Source organism: Tenrec ecaudatus, chromosome X (genome assembly GCF_050624435.1).
Source record: "Tenrec ecaudatus isolate mTenEca1 chromosome X, mTenEca1.hap1, whole genome shotgun sequence".
Taxonomy (NCBI): Eukaryota; Metazoa; Chordata; class Mammalia; order Afrosoricida; family Tenrecidae; genus Tenrec; species Tenrec ecaudatus.
The window spans coordinates 23972677-23987363 of NC_134548.1; positions in this window are offsets into that span (position 1 = coordinate 23972677).

Here is a 14687-nt window from a genome sequence, read left to right on the forward strand (position 1 = left end):
AATTATTTAAGATATAAAATAAAAGGCCTGGTTCCAAATCAACCAAGAACGAAAACTTTGAGTGAAGAAGAAATACACTACTCCCCTCACAAACCAGGAATCAGCAAAGAGTACTGTTGTTATTGTGAGCCCTGGGAGGCTTGGGCAGAGTTGTCGGCTTAAAGTGGCTGCTCATTTCCTCTAAACTTTGGGTCAGGGATGTGAGGACCTTGGTTTTCGGCTGGGGGACTCTGGTAGTCGGGGTAAGAGTCCCAGACCTCCCCTGAGTGAGAACGACCAGGGCCAGTGATCACAGAAACATGGAGTCCCATAGTCTCACCCCTGCTACCAAGCCAGGGAAGCCTTGAGCAAGGGGAGCTACTGGTGCTCATATTTTTGTTGTGCCTCCCTGGTTTTAGGAATGTGAGGACCTTAATCTGATGGCAGGGATTCAGATTAGCAGAGGGAGGATATGCAAGATGAGTTTGTTGTCAATATAAGGACCCTAAGAACTTTGGGGAGAACCCAGTGATAACGAAGTGACTCCCACATAGTTCCTTCCATACTGACAGCCCTGGGAGACCCTAAGCATATATGCTAGCTAAAGGACTCCTCATTTCCTCCTCAGGAACTCATCTCAGGTCAGCAGGAGGAAAAGGCTTAACCCACGGCCATCGAGTCAGCCCTCAAAGTGACCCTGTCAGATAGCATAGAACTGCCTCACTGGGCTTTTGAGACTGCAAATCTTTATGGGAGCAGATTGACTCCTCTTTCTCCTGCGGTAGTTTTCAACAGCTGACCTTGGGGTCCAACTCATGAGCCCCAAGGAAGCAGAACCCCACTAACCTCAAAACTCACCCTTCCTCAAAAGGAGCAACAGAGAACCCGCCGATTGGGAGAAGATAGTCAGTAATAGTACATCGGGTAAAGGGCTAATCTCCAAAATTGATAGAAAATATCAACATCTTAACAAGAAAAATATAAATAACCCAATTTAATAAATGGGCCCATAACATGAATGGACAACTTACAAAAGATGACATCTAGGCAACCAGCAACCATATGAAGAAATATTCATGTTCACTAGCAATAAGAGAAATACAAATCACATTATCCATGTGTTACTACCTCACACTGTCATTTTGAGTAAAATTCAATAAATCAGAAAGCCATAAATGCTAGAAAGGATTTGAAGGGTTAGGGACGCTTTGAGATTGCTAATGGGACTGTAGAACTCTATAACCACTGTGGAAATCATTAAAGAACTGCCCTGAAACAATGCAAGTACAAGAACCTACAACTGTGTATATTCCCTAAAAATTAACGAGTGAAACACATACAGACATAAGCCCCCTTATGTTTATAGCAGCATTTTCCATAACAGCAAAACCATGGCAACAACCAAAAACTCCTATAATAAAGCAATGAATAAATAAACTGGTATATCCATACAATGGAATACTATGCATCAATCAAAAACATTGACAGCTCACTTAAACACCTTAAGACATGCACAAAACTGGAGAACATTATGCTTATCAACCTTAGTCAATCTTACAAAGGTATTTAAGAGAACCATTATAATAAGGGAAAAACAAAGAAAAACCCCAAAAAATATGACTATGCATAAATCAGTGGCGGGGGAGGGCAAAGGATATGGAGGAGGGAAGGAAGAAGGATGGGGTAAGGGGCAAGAAAGAAAACCACATATATAGAGGGTTTAACAGGATATGGTTGCTAAATTCATTTCTTTCTTACTTTTTTTAACCATGAATAGAAATACCATGGCTCAAACCAGGTATACCTTAATCCTCAAAGTATCATCTTTGCTCCTTAAACACATTGCAGTGGTTTTCTGAAACAGATTTGCTCAGTGCTGTATGTGGGTGGGTTTGTTGAGTGTTGTTTCCATGAGCATTGGCGGTGGACACAAGTTAAAAAAAATCCTCAACAGCTTGAATCTTTTCTGTGATTATCATGGCGTTGTTTAATGGTCCAGTTGTGAGGAGTTTTCCTACTCATACTAGGAGTTATTTCTTTACTGTACTTCAAGAATTACTTTAAGAATCACATTTTACTGAGTTCAGGGGTGAAGGGGCATGTATTGCTTGATAAACCTTGTAATTAAACTGCTGGGCTCTTCAACGCTGAGATAAGTGCAACAATATCCCAACAGAGCTCTTAGAGATACTGACTTGTCTGGTCAATCAGCAATCTACTATACAACAGTCTAAAGAAAATCTTGCTTGGTCAGATATACAGGACTGTACATTAGGTACTAAGAATATGTCAGTAGTAACAAGATAGAAACAAGTAGAAAAATAGTGTAGGTAGCAGAAAATCCATTTCATTATAGACAGATGGAAATGCAGCTTTTATGGGTAAAGACTGACAAAAACAAGTCTAATATCACTGAATTTACATTGGGCAGGAAGTTTATTTGTATTTTTGTTTATCCAGTCCTAGGATGGATAGATAAACAAGCATTCTTTGGTACTCATGAATATTTCCTTAGCAGTACTAATAAGGAAACTACTGATTTAAAAATCATTGTGGTAGGTTGAGTTTGTCTTCAAGATTTAAAAGCATTAAGATAATCGTATACAGTAAACACTGCAAGCTCAATCTGTATCTGGCAACAGATACCTCCTCAAAAGGCTTTCAAAAAAGATGGGTGTCTTTGTGTTCTGAAGCGGGGGAAAATGTATTTGAGGAGCTAGAATAATGACAGAAGGGCTTAGATAATCGTGTCAGTTTACATCAGGATAAAGTTAATCATTCTTGCAGAAAAAAATCTGTTAGCTAAAATAGTAGATAATCTGGATCCAAGGTTAAGCGACTTTTTAGGATTACTTGCATCTCTGGGTGGTGTAACCGGTAAGCCTAACCAAATGGTTGGCAGTTTGAAGCCACCCAGAGGTGCTTTCGAAAAAAGGCCGGACAATCTGCTTCTGATAGGTCACACTCCATCTGGAGCAGAGTTCACTCTGCACATACGGGTTTCCCATGAGTAGAAATGGACTCAACATCAACGGGTTTGATTTGTGTTTTCGGCTTGAATTGGGTCAGGTTTGAGAAGGAAATGAAAAATCACACTCATGAAAATAAGATCATCAGAAATCTCACTACAATGGTTTGGAAAATAAATGTATTACAGAAGAGAATGTTTTCTTCTTCGTCGTCGTTGTCTTCTTCTTCTTCTTCCTCTTCATCGCTTTTACTTTGCTAATCAAGAATCCCCTTTAGCCATGGGAAAATGGAATGATATATTTAAAGAGACAGCCTCCAAAGCAATCACTGTACTAAATGAAAAAAAAAACTGTACCATTCTGTTATCATGCTTAAAATTACTTGTCTTTGCATTGAGTTTTACTAGGGGATTCCTGAGCATTTACATACTTACAACGTACCCACAGAAAGGTGCAAAATCAATAGGGATAATAATAAAATTGTAGCATTCCTGTTTTAAAATAACAATGTGAGGATATTGAACGGGAAAATATAAAAATAAGAATATTCATTCCTTCTACTGTAAAAAAATTAAAAATGCTACACACACCCATCTTTTGCTTAGAGCATTTACATTGAAAAACCTGCACTGATAAATTATTTCTCTACCTCTGTGAGATAAATGCAAATCATTTAAGCATTGACTCTGTCTCTTGCCGATTTTATGAGCCAGAAATTATTTTCCTCAGGGACCTAGATTTCACCCATTTGAAATCCAAACATCAAGCAAGCTAGTGGCCTGTCTATCTGTATCCATAAGTGTTTGAATTTGACTCCTAGCTCCAACATGTAAAACCTACTTATTCTGATAAAGATAATCGGGCTACCCCTATTTCTGTGTGAATATCAAAGGACATATTAGTTATTTGGAGGCACTGGGGACACAAATGGTTACTGTGCTTGTCTGTTAACTGAAAGACAGGAGGTGTGATTCAACCCAGAGGCACCTATTTTAAAAAGCCAGGTGATCTGTTTGCTGAAAATCAAGCACTGAAAATCGTGTGGAGTGCAGTGTTACTCTGATGTCTATGAGGTCACCGTAAGTCAGAATTGACTAGAGGGGACCTGATCTTAAGAGTGACAAATAATGCTGCCAATTCCTCTCACTTGGGAACATGTATATAATGGGTTCTACTAAAAGACTGGGATTTCTCTCTGTTTTTGCAATATCTTTAGTAGATTCCCTTTGATGCATAGCACAGTCTAGTCTAATGCTTCTTCAACAATGAAACAGGTTTCTTTTTTGGACGGGGATTTCTGAGTCAGTCAAATATGATCTTCACAACACTTATTACATAATGTGACCATAAAACACAAGAAAAACAAAAACCAAATAAACCCACTGCCATCGAGTCCACTCTCACTCAGGGTTTCCAAGACTGTAAGTATTTACAGGAAAAGACAGTCTCACGTTTCTCTGGGATAGTGTCTGATGGTTTTTGACCACTGACATTGTAGTTAGTAGGCCAACACCTAATGTAAAATGTTACCCCAAAAGTGGGATGTCAAGTCACAGACCTTGCCCACCCTCAAAGGGAATATTAATCATAGGCATGGCCACCTAGAGGTCACTTCATGTAATTAACTTCAGAAACTATGTCCATACATTCACTACTGCACAAGTTTCTCAAACTTTTGGTCCCATTGGAGCGTCTATGCAAAAATCCAAATGTCATCATCTAACTTAGGTTCTTGTGAAGGTAAAGAGGCTCTTGGGTGCATTTCCTAAAGTTCAAATGAGGCATTATACCGCTATATTTTTAGACCTGTGAACACAGAAGAGGAGACTTGTCCTGCCCAGAGTAAAGTGGAAGGAAGGGTATATGGTAGCAATTGTAAATATTCCTAGTTATGAAGAGGCAAAATTTGAAGTAGGGACAAAAAGGTGTCACTAATAGGACATCTGAAATCCTGGGCAAAGTTTGGCGGTTCCTGGGTTACCATATGATGACTCTGAATAATTGTCCTGGCCATAAGCTGCATAATGTGAGTTCCCAGATCCACTCTTTTCATCTGTGAACATTTTAAAGTGAAAACGTTGCATGTGGGGGTACTAATTACTCTAAAGTTAGTGAATTAGTACCCTCCCAACCCTACTATGGAGGAAAGGCTGGGCACTCTACTGCTATCAAGAATAGAGCCAAGAAAAGTCTTTAGAATTTGTCTACTCTGCCACACCTGTGTTCATCCTGAGGTTAAATCCAATAGACAATTTCTTCTTGTTTTTGTTTTCCTGTATGTGTTGACACTTGAGTAGCATCTGTCGTATGTTAAGTGTTGGGCTGCTAACCTCAAAACTGGGAGTTTCAATCCACCAATGGACCTGATGGGAAACATGTGGTCATCCACATCAATAGGGTTAAAGCTCAGACCCTAGAGAGCAGTTATACCCTGTCTTATAAAACTGCAATCAATTGGAATTGTTGTGAAGGCAGTGAGTATTTTAGTCCAGTTGTCCCTCTGTTTCAATTACTGTGCAAACTGTGAACAAGGGCACTGGGACAAGCACCCAGAACACGGGTGCCTCTGCCAGTGGACAGGTTGCGTCGAATCCACTGGGATTAGAGAGGAACTTCTAAAAGCTATTTTTCGTTCCACTCTGTGACCCATCATCTATGTTTCGACATTACTCCCACTGCATTGCTGTGCCCACCACTTAGCTAAACTGAAAATCCATGGTCCACTAAAGAACTACACTTTCCCAAATGTTCAAAGAATGCGCCTCATTTTAGGAACCCTGGTGGTACAATGAATTAATCATTGGACTTCTAAAAGTTAGGTAAGTGGTTGAAATAGATGAGATTGTGTGTCACCCTAATGGATGACAGCCTCAGAAATCCTAGGGAGGAATTCTACTATGTCCCACGGGGGTGTCAAGAGTCAAATGTGACTTGAAACCAGCAAGGCAGCATGATTTTTTGAGTGAGTGGATCACTCGCTTTGATGAGTGTCTCCTCACCCCATTTCAGTGGTACCTTCGGGGCTTCCATGATCCTTCAGTAGCTTCCAGATGCTCCTGTCAGAAAAACCCTAGCACACAGCAACAGAAATCAAGGCCTCTTATAAAGATCAGGTATCCACTAATACATAGAGAATCAATGAGACAAGCACCATCATCTCTAACTTATTAAGATTTAATGAGAAGATTTCTGTTCTTGAGTATGTTCACCAAATTCACATGCACTGCCCAGATAGCTGCAACAATAGACTGACCCAGGCCAATGATCCGTAAAGATGATGCAGGACCAGGCAACATCTTGTTCTATTGTACGTAGGGTGACCATCAGTTGGAACCAACTCAGTGGAAAGTTCTCTAGACCTACCTACCTCTCTTCCTTACTCTTCATAATTTTACATAGTAACTTCTCAAAAGTGTTAAGAAAGCAAAGGATCAACCACTCTTTTTTTATAGGTTTAACTTTTATTTGTGTCCTCGTTTCTTCTGCCACCACGCAATGTCTCATCCCACTACCATTCTTTCTTTTTTTCCCCCCAGTCTAGCAATGCAGATAGCCAGCAGACAAAGGGATATTTAGGGTTGAGTCAAGTATGCTGTAGAATCACACCTTCCCAAAGAACCACTCATGTTTACCTGTCTTGTACCTCCTCTCAGATTTGAACCTGGCCTCCCGATGGGCGTTGCATTTCAGAGCAGGGTCTCCGAAGACATCCCTGTTGAAGACAGCTTTGTCCATGGGGATGGCCACAGAGTGCCTTGTGGGTATGCGGTGATTATCGTTATAGACCTTCACCTAGGCTTGATCTTTTACCTCTTGTCAGCATTCTTCTCTTCCCATTGAGGCTATCACTTTGCAGGGATAGCAGAGAATTCAAGGAACTGGAGCATAACTGTAGGGGAGACCTGAGGTGCCATCATCAATTTTTTGCTTTTCTTTGCTTTACATCCAGAACAGTTTCAGGCTAGAACCAGCCAACCTTCCCTGGTTTCAGGAACTTGACCATTTTGACACAATGGCCCCTCAAGCTGACAACAGAAAGCATATCTACCACAATTAATTGAATTTACTTCTATTTCTTGAGCCCAACAAGTTAACTGCTGAGTATACACCACCATGATATCCTGTTCTGCATCATAAAGTAAAATGCAAGCAGAAATGAATGCTGCTCCCCAACACTGAAACCTTCACTTCCAGGGGCGTTTCCAAAATGGAAGTCTGTTAACATCACCTTCACAGAAGCCTACTGGGGAGCCTGCAGGGGCCAAAAGGGATACTGCGGCTTCGAGGACCCCTGACATCAGGGGCGGGACGCTTGAGTCCCACTGGTTTACAGAGGATGGACCTTTCGTGCTCACTCACAGTCTTTAGGAAGAGAGCCGATCATGCCCTGGATCATTGTGTGCTCACCTTCCCCTCCTAAATGCTGAAGATGAGTGTTTGCATAAGTAACTGTGGTGAAGAAGGCTGATGGTGTCCTGCTACTGAGAGATATAGAGTCTGGGGACTTAAAGGCTTGAAAGTCAACAAGCAGCCATCTTGACCAGAAGCAACAAAGCCCACATGGAAGCAGCACACCAACATGTGTGATCATGAAGGGCCGAGGGGACCAGGTTTCAAGCACCAAAGGCGGGAGCAGGGAATCATATCATCGTGAATGAGAGGAGAACATGATGGGGACCCAATGCCCATCTGCAGACAATTGGGCATCCCTTGCAAAGGGGGAATGTGGAGGAGATGAGTCACTCAGGGTTCAGTGTAGCAATAATGAAACTCGCAACTCTCTAGTTGTTAAACGCTTCCTCCCCACCCAACTATCATGATTCCAATTCTACCTTGCAAATCTGCTTAGACCAGAGGATGCACAGTGGTACAGATGGGAACTAGAAACACAGGGAATCCAGGACAGATGAACACTTCAGGACCAGTGGTGAGAGTGGCAATACCAGGAGGGAAGGGGGAGGGTAGAAAGAAGGAACCAATCACAAGGATCTACATATAACCCCCTCTCTGGGGGATGGACAACTGGAAAGTGGGTGAAGGCAGATGCCAGGCAATGTAAGATAAGATAAAATAATAATGTATAAATTATTAAGGGTTCATGAGGGAACGGGGAGTGGGAAGGGAGGGGGAGGGAAAAAAGGAAAATGAGCTGATTCCAGGAAACCAAACAGAAGGCGAATTTTGAGAATGATGAAGGCAACAAATGTATAAGGGTGCTTTACAAAATTGATGTATGTATGGATTGTGATAAGAGTTGCATGAGCTCCAATAAAATGATTTCAAAAATTATTTCTTCACTTCGTGGGTCTGATGGTCATGTTGACTCCTGAGGGCACCATTGCAGGGAGGCAGGTGCACTGTGAACCTGAGATCCTGCCCCTCAGACTAAAGGCTAGCCCTGCCTGAGACCTCAGGGTCAAAGGACAGAGGCAGCTACACCAGGGAAAGGCTGCTTCAGGATGGCTAGGGCTGGGGGGCCTGAACATGGAGGTGGACCGCGGGGTCACGGCGGCTGTGCAGGGAGGCATCTGTGACCTCCTTGGTTCTCAATCTCGTGGCCTCTTCCTTCTTCACCAGAGATTCAGACCTTGATTTGTGGCAGATATTTGAATTCCTCTCTCTGCTTCCTTGAGGCTCTCATGAGAAAGAATGTGACTTTGTTGGCCAGCACTAAGCCCTCAACTCCGTACAGGAAGTGGCTTTTCCAAGGGGTTAGGGCGGGGGCGGGAGCAAGACGGGGGAGCGCTGTAATTCTTCCAGGAGGGCAGTTCCACAGATAAGCACCAGGTGGGGGTCCCCCTCATTCACTCCGCCTCCTTCCAGGTCCATGCCTGACCTCCAGGGAGGGCATGCTTCTCTTTCCTCTCCAGAATGGGCTCGTTCTACCAGACCAAAACCAAGACCATTGAGTCCATGATACTTTTCAAGTCTAAGGTACCCCTGGCCTTGAGTCTAGGGATGAAGACAGCACAGTGTATTTAGTGGTATTCTAGACTCGGTTTGGGGAACCCCTGAAATACATTCAAGGGCCTTCCCTAGACTCCGGAGCAGTCCGTGGAATTTTCCTGCAAGCAGGAAGAAACACAGCTTCCTAACACTGAAACCTTCGCTTCCAGGGCCGTTTCCAAAAGGGACATGTGCTAATGTCACCTTTGCAGAAGCCTATGGGGGAGCCTGAAGGGGCCAAAAAGGATACTGTGGCTTCGAGGACACCCTACATCAGTTGTGCGACACATGAGTACCACTGATTTGCAGAGGGTGGTCCTTTCGTGCTCACCCACGGTCTTTAGGGAGAGAGCAGATTACTCCCTGGACTACCTGTGCACTGAAACCCAAGTTGTAGTCTGCGTTTAAGATCCTCAGAGGTGAAGAGGCCTAAGTGGGGCAGGTCGGGCACAGAGCTCCATTTTCCACGTCTGCGTGTCAGGGAGTTCTCTCCTGGTCCATCATTATTCTGCAAAGAGCCTTAGACCCTGTTCATCTCACCTGTCCTGGCGACCATAAAAAGAAAACAACACAGTCAAAGAAACACACCAAACAGCCCATCCACAACGACAGAATGCAGCACAGACAGCCCTCAGTCTGAAGCAAAGCTCTCCAGAGGAAAAACCGGAACTCTTCATGGAAGATCTAGAAGGTTTTCCAATGACGAGGTGGTATATTTCCACCTACGTACAGAAGCAGCAAACACCCCTACAAGCCACTCTGTCAGATAAAAAGGCCTTTCCCATCACTTGTCCATATTCCCTGGGGGACTGGGGGCTTTTATTTTTCTTTCCCCTTTTGTCCTGACAGTAGGCCCAGCTCCCTTCTCCACCTCATTCCCAGTATCACTCATATGGCCAGTGAACACTTCTTGAGAGACACGTGTTGAGCCAGACCAGGTCATCAGAAACCATGTTCCATAGATGAGCATTGCCTTTAAGTCAGAGCTCCAAATCCACTCACCTATCTATTGCGTGGGTGTGTGTATATATATTTATCCTTGTTTCCCCTTGAAAACATCCTTTCTCTTTTTAGGAGATTAGTATACATTATGCTTAGTGAAGAACATGGTAGTTTTTCTGATTGTACTGTGTCTTTAGACATGTTAGAGAATGGGAAGGAATATCCATGGCAGTGATTCAATATGATTCAAAATGATTCATTATTCCTGCAAGGCTGTCTGCGTATCCATAACACACATGGACATTTCTCTCCCAGGGTTCCTTACGGACCTTAGTCGTCCAGCACTGTCCTTATGCCTCCATGATCAGGTTGGATTTGATCCCAGCAAAGGCCCTCTGTCACCAAGTGAGTAACCCCAGGAGAAAGACAAGGACCACTTCCGGCTGAAAATAACTGACTGGGGGCTTTGCAGCTTCCCCATTTGGGGGGAACAAATGCATGAAATTTACTGTGATTTCCTCTTCAGGAATTTTTACCTTAAACCACTGCTACCCCTCCTGCTCCCACATCACCCCAACACCCTCTAGGAGAACAGCTTCTGGAATTGTTCTATCTACTAAATGGGGTTGAACTAAAAACCTCCACTGCCTGAGACTTTCCTGACAAGAGTCTCTGGGCATTAGTACTGGCCAAGTTTGTCCTGTGCTCCAAGATCCACTGGTAGTGACAGGACTCAAGACAGCCCTCCCCTTTGAGGGTTGAACACTGCCCACTTCATCATTAGGAGCGTCATTTGGCTCCTGAGTGCCCTATTTCTAGCGCCCAAATCCATGGTCAACCTCAGCCATAGGAGATAGTCAGCTACACCAGGTAGAGTCTGCTTTAGGGTGGCTAGTGCTGGGGGGTGGGGCTGAACAAGGAGGTGGACAGTGGGGCTATGGTATCTGTACAGGGAGGTTCTGAGACCTCCTGAGTTCTGGATTTTGAGCTCCCTTCCTTATTCACTAGGGATTCAGACCTTGACTTGGGGCAGGGTCAGGAATTCCTCTCTCTGATCCCTTGGGTGCTCAAAAGCAAGGATGGGGCTTTATGCCTACTCCAAGGTCTTCAGTTCCTTACAGGAGAGCCCAGGAGGGGTTGCCCTGCAATTATTCCGGCACAGCAATTCCCAGTCTCCTTTCTTCCCAAAAGGGGCCCACTCTCCTTGACCAGGACCCTTGGGTGTATGTTAATTTCCAGGTCTAAAGTTCCCCTGGGCCTTGAGTTTAATGGCAGGGATAGGCCAGTTTAGTTTGAAGTATTCTAACTTTGGTTTGGTGAACCCCCATAGAATACATCCTGGTCCTCACCTGGACTCCTGACCAGCCCGGAAATTTTCCCTCCAACAGGGAGGCACGCAGCTTGCCAAAGCTAAAGCCAAAGCACTTGCTTCCAGGGGTCCTGCCAAAATCAAAATCTGGTAACTTTACTTCCCCAGAAGCTTATTGGGGAGCCTGTAAGAGCCAAAAAGGACAATGTGGCTTCTAGAAGGGCTGGCATCTGGGGCAGGAGCTTGACTCCCAATGGTTTGCAGAAGGTGGTCCTTTAGTGCTCACTCACATTCCTCACTGAGAGACCCAATCAAAACCGAGACTACCTGTCCACAGAAACCAAGTTCCAGGCTCAGTTCAAGATTCTCTCAGGTGCCAAGGTCTAACCTGGGGAAGTTGCGTGTAGAGCTCCATTTTCCCGTCTGGGGGTCAAAGGAGTGCCTGCTTGATCCGTGCTCTACAAAGAGCTTCTACTGGGCCTACCTCAGCACTCAAACATAACCACTCTAAATCTACTGCTTCGTATGGGCTCATGATGCACTCTTGCCTGTACTCAGGGTCTGCACCCCTTCCAATGCTTTACTGGAGCCCCCGCTTTAGCCCCAAATCCTCTCTTCCATGGAAAAAATAAGTAGTAAATAGCTTTTAGTAACTCATTCTCCGGAAATCCATTGTAAATCAATGAAAGCCCATATTTTACACAACAGAACTGGGCAATTGTGTTCTCCAGACCAGAATCTTTAGAGAAGAAAAGGATTACCAGGCATTTCTACTTCAGTGCATCAGGGTTGGTTCACACCACAGCTAGGCTAGCAGACTAAGACTCAGACACTGACCCACCATTTCTACCCCCTCCCTTCACTCATCCCAATGAAAATATTTGTTTTCCGTAATCCCTAAATTAGTGAGAATGCACAGTAAATAATTAAATCAGGTAGGAATTCTAGGGGAGGACAAAAAAATTTCTAACACGGAGTTTGCTTGGGTTTACAGTAACCCAATAGGACATGGCAGAACTGATCATTTCATTTTCTGAGAATATTAACCCTTATAGAGGAGAAGACCTCAAAAATCTCCCACCAAGCACTGGTGGTTTAGGGCTTCTGACTTTGTGATTAAAAGTCCAGTGTGTAACCAACTTTGTCACTAGGGCTCCGTGGGCTTGGAGGAGTAGAATATTTTTAGAGTGGAGCCTGACAAGAGAATACAATTCAGACCAGTGAACCAGTCCAGCCCTGTCACTTCCCACACGTTTTAGCCTGAGAAAGTTGCAGGTCTTTCTACTGCCAAGTGAGTGTGCTAAGCCCCGTCTTAATAAGACTCTTACATTACAAGCGTATGTGCAGGATGTAAAGCACTTGGCCAGATGACTGAGAGTACTGAGTCTTGAATGGATGGCATTCATTGCTATGGTCATTTTGGCACAAAAAACACCACCCTGCTCTCTGGAATATGTACAAGGAGCTTTCAAAACTTTTCTGGGGAAATCCCTTTATGCTTTCCTTTTGTTTAATGTTGCTGTCATCAATTCTCCAAGTTTAATAGGGAATATAGCATTTCTTTATAGAAGTGTTTTGTACAACCAAACATTTAGAAAAATATTTTAATATAGAGATTCTCACCACTGAAACATAACCACTATTAATACTTTAATTCTCCTTTCCCATAAACTTTTTGAAATATATATATATATATATATATATACACACATAAATCGAATTCATTCCACTCATATCAACAATGTAGGATAGGATAGAACTCCTTTGAGTTTCCAAAACTGTGTCTGTATAAAAGAGTAGAAAGGTAGAAAGCCTGCTCTTTCTCCCATGGAATGGTTGGCGATTTCAAACTGACCACCTGGTGCACCACCACTCGACCCAACGTATAACCACTTCAACACCAGGGATATGTATATATAGTTTGTCTTTGAATATGTCAAACTCTAAGATAAAGTACCTCCTGTAGCTAAATATTATCCTTGGCCAAAAAATCTTACAGAAATATCTCCATTATAGCACCTGGTTGACTTCGGTTACACAGGGATGTGAGATGGGACAGAGCAGCAAAGAAATTAGCTCCCAGGACAGAAGGAGGGCTGTCAGAGAGGAACACCACCCAACAACAACAAACCTACCTTGATCTACTCTTTCTCTTCACCAGCTAGATTCAAGACTACAAGAATTTTGTCAAAATGTGTACTACCAGCTTTCCCAGGGGCCCTTTTATTCTAGTGGTCTCTGTTTAGATTCATTTTACTCTCACTAAAAAGTTGCTTCTCCCAGAGATTTCCAGTTTTATTCAAGATACCTGAATTAAAATAATTGTTTGTAATGGAGGAGGCTGTGGCTCTCCTCTCTGTCCCCAATACAATGAATCCCAGACTAGGGGATGTGGGGCATCCCACTTCAAAGTAATATCTTTAGTTCTCAGAAACCCACTCCAGGCATTATGTGCAAAACACCTAGTTTTTGCACTGAGACAAGAACATAGATCAATTTCCACCCCTGCTTCAGATGACAATTTCTTTCTTGTCAATCTCAGATCTCAGAGTAACACATTAAAGGACTTTTTCCAATGCAGGGTCTTATCTCTCAAATCTAAAACCCACAAGTAGAAGACATGCCATCTATTCAACCATGTTCATAACCTCAACTAGTCCATCTTCCAGATGACATTATAATTATATGCCACCAAAGGACTTGCGCCTTCCAGGGTTCCAAATGGTATTGCCTCAGAAAATATATGCTGGAATTCTCTTCTCTAGAATAGCCCCTTCACAGCTGTTGATTTTATTTTCCCTTAGGCTATGAAGGATAGGCCACCATCTCCTTACATGACTGTAGCTCTTGGCCTCTTAAAAGGACTGGGGCTCAATTCGAAAAATAGAAAAGTTACAAGTTTTGGAGGGGCTGTGGTGAGATAGGAACTCTCATCCGTGGCTGGTGGACCTGTAGGCATGTACATCCACTGTGGAAATCGATTTGGTGATATCTAAACAACATACTAGCATGTTCCAGTGAATCAATATATTTAAAAAATATTTTATTAGGGGTTCATACAAATTTTATCACAATCCATACATACATCAATTGTGTAAAGCATATCTGTACATTCATTGCCCTCATCATTTTCAAAGCATTTGCCCTCCACTTAAGCCCTTTGCACCAGGTCTCTTTTTTTGCCCTCCCTCCCCGATCCCCTCCACCTCATGTGCCCTTGCTAATTTATAACGTATTATTTTGTCATATCTTGCCCTGTCCGACGTCTCCCTTCACCCCCTTTTCTGTTGTCCATCCCCCAGTGGGGAGGTCACATATAGATCCTTGTAATTGGTTCCCTCTTTCCAACCCACTCTCACTCTACCCTCCCAGTATCGCCACTCACACCCCTGGTCCTGATGGTATCAACCACCGTGGATTCCCTGTGTCTCCAGCTCCTATCTGCACCAGTGCACATCCTCTGCTCTATCCAGACTTGCAAGGTAGAATTCGGATCATGGTGGGGGGGGGAGAAGCATTTAGGAACTAGAGGAAAGCTGTAT